Raw genomic sequence first — 12,522 nt, 5'->3', positions numbered from 1 at the left:
TACACCTTTCTTATTTTTAACCGCTACAGCCATAGCGTATTTGCTAAATATGTCGATAATACATAATACATAGCGAGATCCTGAATTATATTTAGACAGCTTCTGAAAATCTGCCAAGTCCGCTTGCCACTGTTCGTCAATTCCATAAACAATAGTTCGATTTCGTTTGAATCGTCTTCTAGCAGGTTTATGCAGCGTATATGTATCCTGCTTTATTAGAAATTGTTTTACTTTTTCCAATGAAACTTTTAAACCTTTATGTCGAGCTGAATTATAGAGCGCTCGAACTCCGGCGAATGACCCTGGGTCTGCGGGATTAGTATAGATTTTCTCAAGTTCTTTCTCCATATCGGGTAATATTTTGATGTAATGGCATGTAACGCCAAAAAAGGAAGTTAAATAATTCTAATATTATAATAACTATGATAATTAATACAGCTGTGATAATTTTTGGTGATTTTGAAAATGATTGTGATAAATAGGCTAAAAGTCCTAAAGAGACCGTTTCTGTACAACCTTCCATTGTAGGCTTATACTATGAAATGAGAACAAAATTATCAGGTTAATATATTTTATTTAGTATGCAACCAAGGTCTTAGAGGACTAGGTGAAGATGATGATAACATTGAACTATTTGGTGGTGTATGAAATACAGCGAATGTTTTTAACAGTGTCAATCTTACAGGATTTTTAATTAAACGTTTTGAAATATTTGACTTATGAATACCCTCGTAAAACTCTGTAACTCCTATAGGATCAATCGCTGTTCCAGGCGTTTTTCTCACAGCGTCATACAAAAGATCGATTATATTAGATCCTCCAATCACTTGTCCTCGAATAGAAAGCTCTCCTGAGTTAGCCCATCTAATATATCTCGGATCTTCCGTAGTCGCTCGGTATAATGAAATGGCGTCACTAACATAAGTTGTAGGTAGAGAATAAGATATTTGCGCGAACCAGGTTTTAGGTCGTTCAGAGTTTTCAATAACGGGAGAGATTTGTTCTTTACGTACGTAAGTTAACCGTCGTTGGAGAGTTTGATTGTATAATGCTAATTTCTCTGATTCGTTTAAATCTGGATTATCTAGAATAGATTTCATTTCATCATCGAGTGTCTTCTCTTTTTGAAGTACAGGTGTTTCTTCTGTTTTGGAATGTGTAGCGTTTTTTAATCTCTCCATTACATCTTCAGGTACTAGAAGCATTTTTCGAGCCATCATCGGTTTATAGCTCGGCTTATTGCACTTCCGGCGACTGAGCTAACGATAGATAGCAGTGGCGCTAATAAAAATGGAAGAAAACCACCCTTTTGTACCAGAATCTTTCGTCGTTTTGATAAAGGGTTCTTCTTCGACACGTTTCGTATAACCGCGCTATGTTTCTTTAACCGCTTACGATGACGTTCTGACAGTTCAATTGTTCCGTGCAATACATTTATACAACATTCAACGAGAGCCAATATAGCTTCCTTGCTAGCGTATTTAATAGCTGTCTTTCTTTGATTTAGATTACAGGATGTCAGGAAACGTAGAAAGTCTAGGTTTTCCTTTACTCGTTTTGAGACATCCATTTACAGATTTTCTTAGCCTTTCTTAAAGCGCAATGAATAGTTTCGGAATGAAAAGGACAGTTTAATTCAACGTCTTCTAGTTCTGATAATTTAGGACAACCAGTATCTTCGATGTTAGTTACTGAAACACCGAGGAGTGTCGTTAATACTGCAGCTTTTTCTAAACCTTAGGTGAAAAACGAAGTCGCTCTCTCCGCTATCTGATTACAAATGTCACGTCTCGTTCTGTAAGGACGTTCGCCGTCATCCCATCGAAGATGACAAATGTTATGAGATATCCATCTGCATTGTCTTTTATCTTCGTTTGAAAGCTCTTTGAAAGGGCATGGAGATTTGAAAGTAAACACTTCCGATTCTTCAGTTTCTAATACTACGTAAGCTAATTCTTTAATAATCCACTCTCGATTAACCCTAAAAAAATTCCCTTGTATAATACACTTCATTTTGGAATAAAGACAGCCGATTCTTCACCCGGTATTAAACCTGTTCGTAGTAAATACTGATCTGGGGTGTGAGGTTTCAAGTCAACTAATAAATACCCAAATTTCCGTGACGTAGCTTGTTGAAACGCATCAATAACGTATTTGCTATTGGTTGGAGATATCTGCCTCGCGAGATGATAAATTGTTGATTTATCTCGTGGTGATTTAAAAATAAATAGATAATGAGCATTTAAATTTAAAGTTCTTATTTCTTTTCCAGGATAATAAAGGTTTTGCATTAAAATTAGTACGGAGGTGTTTCTGTGATGAGATCCACGAATAAATAAATTAGTTACATCTTTATTATTAGATATCTCGCATAATAAATCGTCTAAAATAACTAAATTCTTAATTTGCGGGTTTAATATATTAACATCGAGTAACCCTTCGTGAAACTCGACTGAAGGTGTGTGTTCTAATATTGATTGAAATAGTTTCGGCTGATACTCGGTATAACACCATATTATCCTCTCCGGAGGAGGGGATATGCAGGTCTTCTTATATTGAATCAACCGTCCCACCAGGAATGACTTTCCGCATTGGGTGGACCCGGCTACAAGCCCATTCATTGGATGTTGTAAGCTTAAATCCATAATGGTAAATGAGAATCGGAACATTAGTGCAATCAATTTTATTAGTTTTTTAACAAGTTTTTAGCATTGCATATTATTAGTGACATTATATTATTTAAAATTTCTTTCGACAATTCACAGCGAATAGTAAACATTTCAATAATATTTTCACAATCTACTGACATAATTATTTCATAAAAATGCAAATCTACACGCTTAGAATAATCCGTCATGATACAATCATGCTGGAGTTGAGATGGATGATCAATTTGACAGCCATTGCACGCTTTCTTAAGAGCTTCGTGTAATTGTTTAATTACAACGTTAGTCATCGCCTCCTTTATTTCCTTGATTTTCTTTAAACACTTCTGAATAGACTCGTACTGGTCGAGGAAATTCAACCAAGAAGATTGAGCGAAAGCTACCCCCTCTTTAGTCGGTAACAGTTTTCCATAGTTTACTCCATAACCATGGTACATTTGTCTAACATCTAAAACCTTTTGTTGGGCAAATCTATGAACCGAAAACCGTTTGGTTTCAGAACCTGTGAAAACCCACGAAGTTTCAGCTTCGTTATTGAAATAAGCTTCAATGGCATCTTTCTTTGTCCATAGCTCTTGCAGTTCCGCTTCTTTTAGTTTGATACCCTTTGTTAAATCTAATAGACCGCAGTAGATGGTTTCATCTGCATAAACGATTAACCCTTTGTCAGCAGACACAGGAAATGAACAATTCCTATAAAATAAATACATTAAGACAAAGTTAAGAATTATCACTGAGTATTCCTACTTACATTTTAAGGTTCCTCGGAGTCACTTCCAATACAATTCAGATGGTGAACTTTCTAAATATGGTCTTACTATTATACGGTTTTCCCTTTTTATACTCTGAAATTATTTATCTTCGATATCTTATTTATTAAAATGGAGTTTAAAATTAATTCCATTCTACGTATACGCATTTTGAAGTGTATCGCGTTACGTATATAGGAATTTACCCGGTCCTCATACGGAATCACGTGTACAATTACAATACTTGAGAAAGGTTCAAGTGTCAAGCATATTTAAGTACTACAATGATATTAAAATGAAGTTTAAAAATATTTCCATTCTACGTCATTTTAACAACGAATATTCCATGACGTCAAAACACTCAAATCCATATTTTAAATTCAAATTAACCGCGCCCCAATCCGCGCACGTTAACCGCGTCCCATATTCCATGACGTCAAAAAAAACTCTTAAATTCAAATTAACCGCGTCCCCCGGGTAATCCGCGCACGCGCGCCGCCTAGGTTATCAATTTTTACATCATTTCAACTTATTCCGTACGATAAAACTCGATAAGATATACGTTCAAGTATCTTTCGAGATAAGCGTAGATAAATGAACAAGTTGGCCTGGACACAATATGTTGATATACGGAAAAACAAATAGTCGCGAGAAATATCATAAATACATTGACTTTTCGATGATTTTACCCCCATTTCACCCCTTAAATCCCGGATCCCGACGATCCCGACGATCCCGATCCCGGGATCGGCGTGTCGACCTTACTTTCCCTCTACTCTCTTCGTTGAAAATTGAAGTGAAAGAATCATACAATAATTATATAAATACTATGGTAACTAATTTCCCTCGCATTATTTTATCCTTCGAAGTTATTTTGGAAATTCAACCATGAATTACATGTTTCAAACCATTTACATTTCCAGCATACAAAGTTGCCGGGTTTTAAATCAAGTCATTAAAAAAATCATTGATTTAAGTCTCCTATTATAATTTGATGTGCTGATGATAATGTACACAAATAGGCTCTCTGGCAATATGAATTAGCAACAAACTATATTAACTATATTAAATAGTTATCACATTTAATGAGGATTAATAACATTTTTAGTTAACCTTGCTGCTTATCTCAATTATTTCATCAATTTGTTCATTAAAAATTTAATAAAATGAAAATTATTAAAAGAAGTTCTTAATTAAATCAAATTTATTGTCTTTTTCGATTAAAAAAGAAATTTTTACTTACGTTTCCACCAATTATTTGCAATGTACATGTAAATTCGCGATAAACTTAACCGACATATTTTCAGAACAAACATTGGAAGCTAAAATCTGTTGAAACAAAAATAAAAAGAATAGTGGAAACAAGTGTATTTTGTTCAAGGAAATGCTGAAAATAGTACGATGGAAGCTCTACTATAAGGTTGTTCACAAACTACGTAAGGCCAAAAGTAATCTGCTTCTGAGTGCTCTCCCCCTCTCGTAATAAAGCGGAACTTCAACGCCTCTTTATTTACGAAACAAACACACTCAGTCCCTCAATTATATTACTACCATAAAATAATATTTAAATTTTTTATTAAAATTACAATGAATTTTTATTCCAAATCAAGCCGATTTATTAAGTAGTTAAAATAATATTAAAATACCATTGCTATACGATAAAACAGTTTTATTTAAATTTCAATTGATTTTTCCTTCAAACGCCCGTAATGGGTTTAAACTAATGGCTTTAAAAGTCTTGATGACTTAGGCCTAAGGTGGTGCCAAGGGTATTAGCCTAGCTGATTATTGTTATTATTTTTAAATTACACTGTTTATTATTGTACAAGAGTGGTATTTTATGCATATTTAAACTAATTGTTTGTACAAAACTATTACAAATTTCCAATCTAATTACCATTTTATATCTTTAAAACTAATCTTAGTACTAAGTACAGAAAAATACATTTTTGAAAAATCACTCTCAATGTCATTCCCATAAATTCAAGAAACGGTAGACCTTCTTCTAAAGGACAAACTGCTGTTATTTAACGGTTACACGATCATTAAGATTAATATAATCTTGTTGTGTATAATGACGTATCCGGCGGCAGTTTTGGGTGAAAACGAAATCTACCTACTTATTTCAAGTTAATTTTTAAGTGATAAAAACGTTGTTTTATTAAACCGCTTTCGCAGCTGGTATTTTTTGTAAAAGAAGCGTATAAATTATCTCTGGCGAATATAGAAGCGAAATATTTATTATGGTTGTAAGCAATGTAAAATATTAATGACATTTTTGTCGTAGCTGAGTCGTTTAAGATATACAGTAAGATGTATTCGATATTAACATTTATAACACGCAAGTTTCTGACTAGCACACTTGCGAGAGATCCCCCTAGTGTCGATTGTTCTTAAGGGTGGCTGACTAGTGGGAAAACGAATTGCGTCATTCAAGTTGAAGAATTATATACAGCGGCAAAGATTATCAAAAATATAAAGTTGAGACTAGATTTTTTGATCGCGAAATGCAGAAAGTCAGAAATAGTTGACACGCAATTAAATACTTCGAAATATATTTTTAAACATCAAAATTTTCTCATCTAAATTTTAATTAATGATTTATTACGAGGATCCCAGAATTGGTTTTGAGAATCAATGAATTGACTTACGGCACACTCGGTGGCATTTTAAATTTCTATATATACTTATTGGTGTTTTGTTTGGACTCCACGCGCTCGTATTGAACCAATTAATTTGTACTAACAGCCTCTTTACATGAGAATATGTTATCGTAAACAGATGTGGGCTGCCAACGTTTCAGTCAGTGGGGTCCCTCGCCGCCCCACGTTACACCTACTAGAACCGGAAACTGGTGCAGCGGAACATTACTAAACTTAAATACGTACTTCGAATTTTGATAACATATATTCAATAAAAATAAAATTTGGGGTCGACAGTCCCTTTAGCATAGTGACTGACCACCAAAGCAAAATTTGGTCACTGACCTGCAGGATCTGACCCACTTGACTACGCGGCCATCAGTCAAATAATGCGACTGATATTCGTTCGCAACAACTACTCACTACTTATCGCCATAGAATCGTAGAAAGAACAGAATAAGCAACTTAACTGCTAAAGGCCCAGAGCTTTCCTTGACTGAGTCCGGCGACCAATTCGAGTAACGAAGAAGCGCAGTCTTCAGTCATCTCGATGTCGGATGACGACCTCAACAGATCCGGCAGGAAACGTTGCAACGTGCTTCGAATGACTCCCATGATGCCATCTTCCGTAGAACGCCATTGTTCGTACAAAGCCGTCACATTGTCCTGAGTCTCGACGTAAACTTTGTCCTGAAACCCACACTCTGTTCTAGGAACCACTTGACTTAAGATAATAACTGCCAACAATCTGATGATGCTCGTCATTCTTAGACACGTCCGAACAGATCGAGAAATTGTAACAATTGGAAATGTTTCTCCTATTAACCAAAGTATTATTATTACTTCCGCTTAGCAATTAATAAAATATTACTTAATATTTGGCTGATTAATGTTTATTATTTGATAAAATGTGTTTAATTTGGAGGATTTTTCCATGTAGAGTTTTTAAGACTGCTACCTTCGTTTTCTCGTTATTTTATTTGCAAGCTTGGGCGTCTCTTGGCCCGTTTTATTGTTACATAGCAATACTTAATGAACTTTCATTTATTGTTGTCCGTTCATATCTAATAAACTAAACACGTCTATCAGTTCAGTTTAAATTAATTCTGAATAAAAGGTCTTTCTTTCTTTCGTTATCAGATTCTAATGAGTACAATTAAACATATTCACTCTTAAAAATAGATAAAGTTTTTAATTAAACATATTCACTCTTAAAAATAGATAAAGTTTTTAATTAAACATATTCACTCTTAAAAATAGATAAAGTTTTTAATTAAACATATTCACTCTTAAAAATAGATAAAGTTTTTAATTAAACATATTCACTCTTAAAAATAGATAAAGTTTTTAATTAAACATATTCACTCTTAAAAATAGATAAAGTTTTAATTAAACATATTCACTCTTAAAAATAGATAAAGTTTTTAATTAAACATATTCACTCTTAAAAATAGATAAAGTTTTTAATTAAACATATTCACTCTTAAAAATAGATAAAGTTTTTAATTAAACATATTCACTCTTAAAAATAGATAAAGTTTTTAATTAAACATATTCACTCTTAAAAATAGATAAAGTTTTTAATTAAAAATAAATGAAAAATATGTAATAGAAATTTAAAATACAACAAAACATTTAAAAAAAATGATAAAAAGAAAAATATCAAGATATCAAAAATTTGGAAAGTTAGTCAGAGGGGACGGTTGGTCCCCACAGCAGGGCCGGGAAAGGGACTAGCTTTTCGAGACCGAGCTAGTATTATCCCGAAGCAACTAAGGGCCGATTTCAGCCCCTTTTATCTCCTCAACCACTCAGAGTAGCGAGACAAGCAATATAACATTGGAAAGACCAGGCGCATACGACAAACATACAAAAGAAATATAAATCTAGGGCTGTTATGCGACGTAGTTCAAAGATAGCCAAAATGTAAAAAACAAACTTTTATCTTCTTCTTCTTTCTTCTTCTTGCAGACCACTCTAGAGCAAAAACTACTTATCCGATGTGCATACAAATTGGTGACCACCTTGAACTTGTATTCCTATTGTGGCTTTCCAAAGGACAAAGGATACGTCTCAGTGCCTAACCTTCGTCGAGTTTATGAGGAAACACTTTAGCCCCACCACAATATTTTATAAAATTTTTAAATTGCATCCAAACAGAACCTGTTTGTTTCCGTGGTTTCGTGTCTGCGCTATATCTACAAATGTATTATCGTAACGATTTAGAGCTAAACTATAGAACGTTTCAATTTAAAATAGTATTTAAGATTTTTTATTTAATAAACATTATCATATAATAAGAAAATCTTGTCATAACTCCCACTATATTTATTTAGCTGAATAATTTGAATACATATTCAATATTATTTTTATTTAGCAGAATAATTTGAAAACATATTCAATATTATTTTTATTTAGCAGAATAATTTGAATACATATTCAATATTATTTTTATTTAGCTGAATAATTTGGAAACATATCCAATATTATTTTTATTTAGCAGAATAATTTGAAAACATATTCAATATTATTTTTATTTAGCAGAATAATTTGAAAACATATTCAATATTATTTTTATTTAGAAGAATAATTTGAATACATATTCAATATAATTTTTATTTAGCAGAATAATTTGAATACATATTCAATATTATTTTTATTTAGCTGAATAATTTGAAAACATATTCAATATTATTTTTATTTAGAAGAATAATTTGAATACATATTCAATATTATTTTTATTTAGCAGAATAATTTGAATACATATTCAATATTATTTTTAGCAGAATAATTTGAATACATATTCAATATTATTTTTATTTATCAGAATAATTTGAATACATATTCAATATTATTTTTATTTAGCAGAATAATTTGAATACATATTCAATATTATTTTTATTTAGCAGAATAATTTGAATATATATTCAATATTTTTTTTAGCAGAATAATTTGAATACACATTCAATATTATTTTTATTTAGCAGAATAATTTTAATACATATTCAATATTATTTTTATTTAGCAGAATAATTTGAATACATATTCAATATTTTTTTTAGTAGAATAATTTGAATACATATTCAATATTATTTTTATTTAGCTGAATAATTTGAATACATATTCAATATTATTTTTATTTAGCAGAACAATTTGAATACATATTCAATATTATTTTTATTTAGCAGAATAATTTGAATACATATTCAATATTATTTTTATTTAGCAGAATATTTTGAATATTCGGCAAAATTGAACTACAGCGGCCTCATGTATTTTTCTTTGGCGGAGAATGTAGCACTTGACGCGTAGATTATGAAGTGATTTTGACAATGTAGATAGAACTAAATTATGGGAATGCATGAGACAGAGGAACATTCCAGAACCCTTGGTAAAATATATTTCGGCACTATATGAATCTTGTCTCTACACCTATAAAATTGATTCAATAATTACGCATTTAGTGGAGAGTCGAGTGGGACTAAGGCAAGGATGTCCCTTATCTCCGGTTCTTTTTGTAATATTTCTCGACGATCTAGCAAGAGACCTCACTGAACTAGGAGCTGGGGCAAATTTGGACTCGAAAATCTATGGACATGCAAGGACGTATATAAGGGGGGGGTTAGGGGGTTCAACCCCCCCCCCTTAGGACCCGATTCTTTTTTTGCGAAAGGAGCGCAACATTAAGAAATTAACAGCAAGACGTAAAAATGAATTGAAATATCCGCAACGCAGCACAGTAAAATATATTAATATATTAAATATATTAATAGGATCATTAATATTATCATTTTATCGCAAATGTATTAAAAAACTTCGTTTGATACACGTGCGGAAGTGACATCGTCCCTCATCCCGAGTCTAGCTTACGAAAACATTTGCGCTCGCGATTTTATCTAGTTGTCCCCCCCCCCCCCCTTACACTTTCTATATCTACGTGCTTGTGGACATGGAGTGCCCTCTCTGTCGCATGTTTATTCTATGCGGATGATATCGCGCTGTTTGCAAATACTGAAGATGTTAGATGTATGTACAGCATATTAAAAAAAATCTGGTATATCATTTAGTGCTGAAAAATCGGTTCGTATGACACTGAATGGCGGAGAGACATCTACTACACTGACTCTCCAACAAGCTCCCATGGCATTAGTCACAAGTTTCAAATATTTAGGAGTTACATTTACCTCTTCTAGGCATTATCTGTTGGACATGGAAGCATTAGTACTCCAACGGTGCAAAAAGCTACGGTGGGCAGTAAGAAACCTTGCTTACCGGTCATATAATTCATATTCAGTTGGCCGCCTGTTGTGGAAATCTATAGCTATCCCAGCATTAACCTATGGAAATGAGGTCTTATGCTTTTCGTCACGGACCCTTGAGGTATTGGAAAGGACGCAATACGAGGTGGGCAAAAATGCTATAAATGTAGGTCCCTTTGCAGCAAAGGTGGCCGTTCAGGGGGAGTTAGGATGGTCTCTAATGGTCCAGAGAGAAGCACGTAGCAAGTTATGTTATCTGGGACGGCTGAAATTTCTACCTGTATACTACAAGCTTACCTAGAATGATTTTTGAATATATCCGGATGAATGGTTATAATACAGCTTGGACCAAGAGAATTGCCCAATTGGATAGACAGTTTGGTGTTAAGACGGAGAGAGCTAAAAGCACTACTTATAAATACTGGGCAAAAATGGTTACCAGGGAGGCAAATACCCACGCTGAGGCCAAATGGATAGCTGAAGTCAAAAAGAAAAAGAGCCTCTGTTTTTATAGAAACAAAAATAAGCCAAAGTATGAAGACTGTTACAGAGGGACATGGAACGGAGGTCTTCTTTTTCAAGCAAGGACAGGCTCTCTCGTGACCAGTGCTAGACAGTCTGAGTTAGTGGGTCTCTCAGTGGCGTAACGACAAAATTTGCCCCCCCCCCCCCCGCGGGATATCAAAAGGTTCCTTTATTAAAAAAATCATTTATTATTTTCCCCATTTTTACAAGTTCTCTGAAAATATTACCAGATTTCTACATTTTTACCAATAGTTAAAGCATAATTTTTTTAATTATTTAAAAATTTAAATGAATTAAAAAATCACTACTTTAAACGAAAGAGCCCCCTTTTTGGTGAAAATGTCATGAGCGTTTTGCGACCCATGTTAATTTGTAATTTTCGACTCAAAACGATCCAAAGAACACGTCACTTAATTCACATGGCTATCCGTAACATTCTGTTTAGAAACGTTTTCGACTTATTGTTAGTTTTTAGAAGTATTCTTAAATAGGATATTTTAATGTTTCAATAATTTTTCTCTAGAGTAGCTTTAAGCTGAATAACAATGTAAAACTATTAATGTTTGTATTATTTTTACTGTTATTAGACAATTTATATCGATAAAAAGCTAAAAAAAATTAAGAGTCATTTATGTTTCAATGTTTTATTTTTCCGATTTGCGGAAAATTTTGAAAACTTTGATATAAATATATCGGACTCTAATCAAGCCCAGTTCACACTATACAATTAATTGGGCCACTTAATTGTATCCAATTAATTGTAAGCAAGAAAATTGTATAGTGTGAACAGAAATATTGTAACAATGGTTTTAACTATTTCTGCTCACACTATGCAATTTTCTTGATTACAATTAGTTGGATACATTTAAGTGACCCAATTAGTTGTACAGTGTGAACTGGGCTTGAGTGTAAAATTATCAGTAATACATAGTAGTTTTTAAATATTATTTTAAACTGCATCACTTTACTCACAACATTGTTTAAAACGTATTTCTATGAATTAAAATGGGTATGACTTTAGGTTTTAATTGAGCAATAGTAGTGTGCAGTGGTCTCGAACGGTGCCCAGGCTCGAATCTAGTCAAAATGATTATTTTTTAAATTTAGAAATATTGTTGACCTTTTCAATTGTTAAGCGGCCTGGGCTGTACACTTATACCAGGGCCCAAAATTTCGCGCTACGGCCCGGCGTACAACAAAGAAGTTCATGACAAGTGAATGAAACATTTATTTAACATTGTTTAATGATTTTATAAATGTTTAATATCGACGTAAATCTTATAACGTTTATACTTGGTTCATTTGCCATCTTTTAGTAGTTTGAGTAACGTTTACTCTTGACGTTAGATAAACGTTAATCATACAACGTTTATACTTGGGTTTCTGTTAGTATGAAAAGACTATATCAACCGTTTTATAAACCATCTATTTTGGTTACATCTTCAATCATTTCATAACGTTTATCTATATCAACAAAGTTTCAACGATTCGCAAACGGTTCATAAACGAGAATTTGCTACATGGGTAGAAACCTAGCTATAAGTTAAGAAAGTATGAAGTATTTTGGGTTGTCTCAAGGAATTTTATTAATTACTTCAAAAAATTTGTAGTTTAAAATTTTTTTAATTTTATAATTTTTTTCAAAACTTTTAAACGGACCAAAATTGTATTTAACTTTAGC

Source organism: Leiobunum rupestre, chromosome 5 (genome assembly GCF_980474605.1).
Source record: "Leiobunum rupestre chromosome 5, qqLeiRupe1.1.hap1, whole genome shotgun sequence".
Taxonomy (NCBI): Eukaryota; Metazoa; Arthropoda; class Arachnida; order Opiliones; family Sclerosomatidae; genus Leiobunum; species Leiobunum rupestre.
This window is presented reverse-complemented; position numbering follows the sequence as displayed.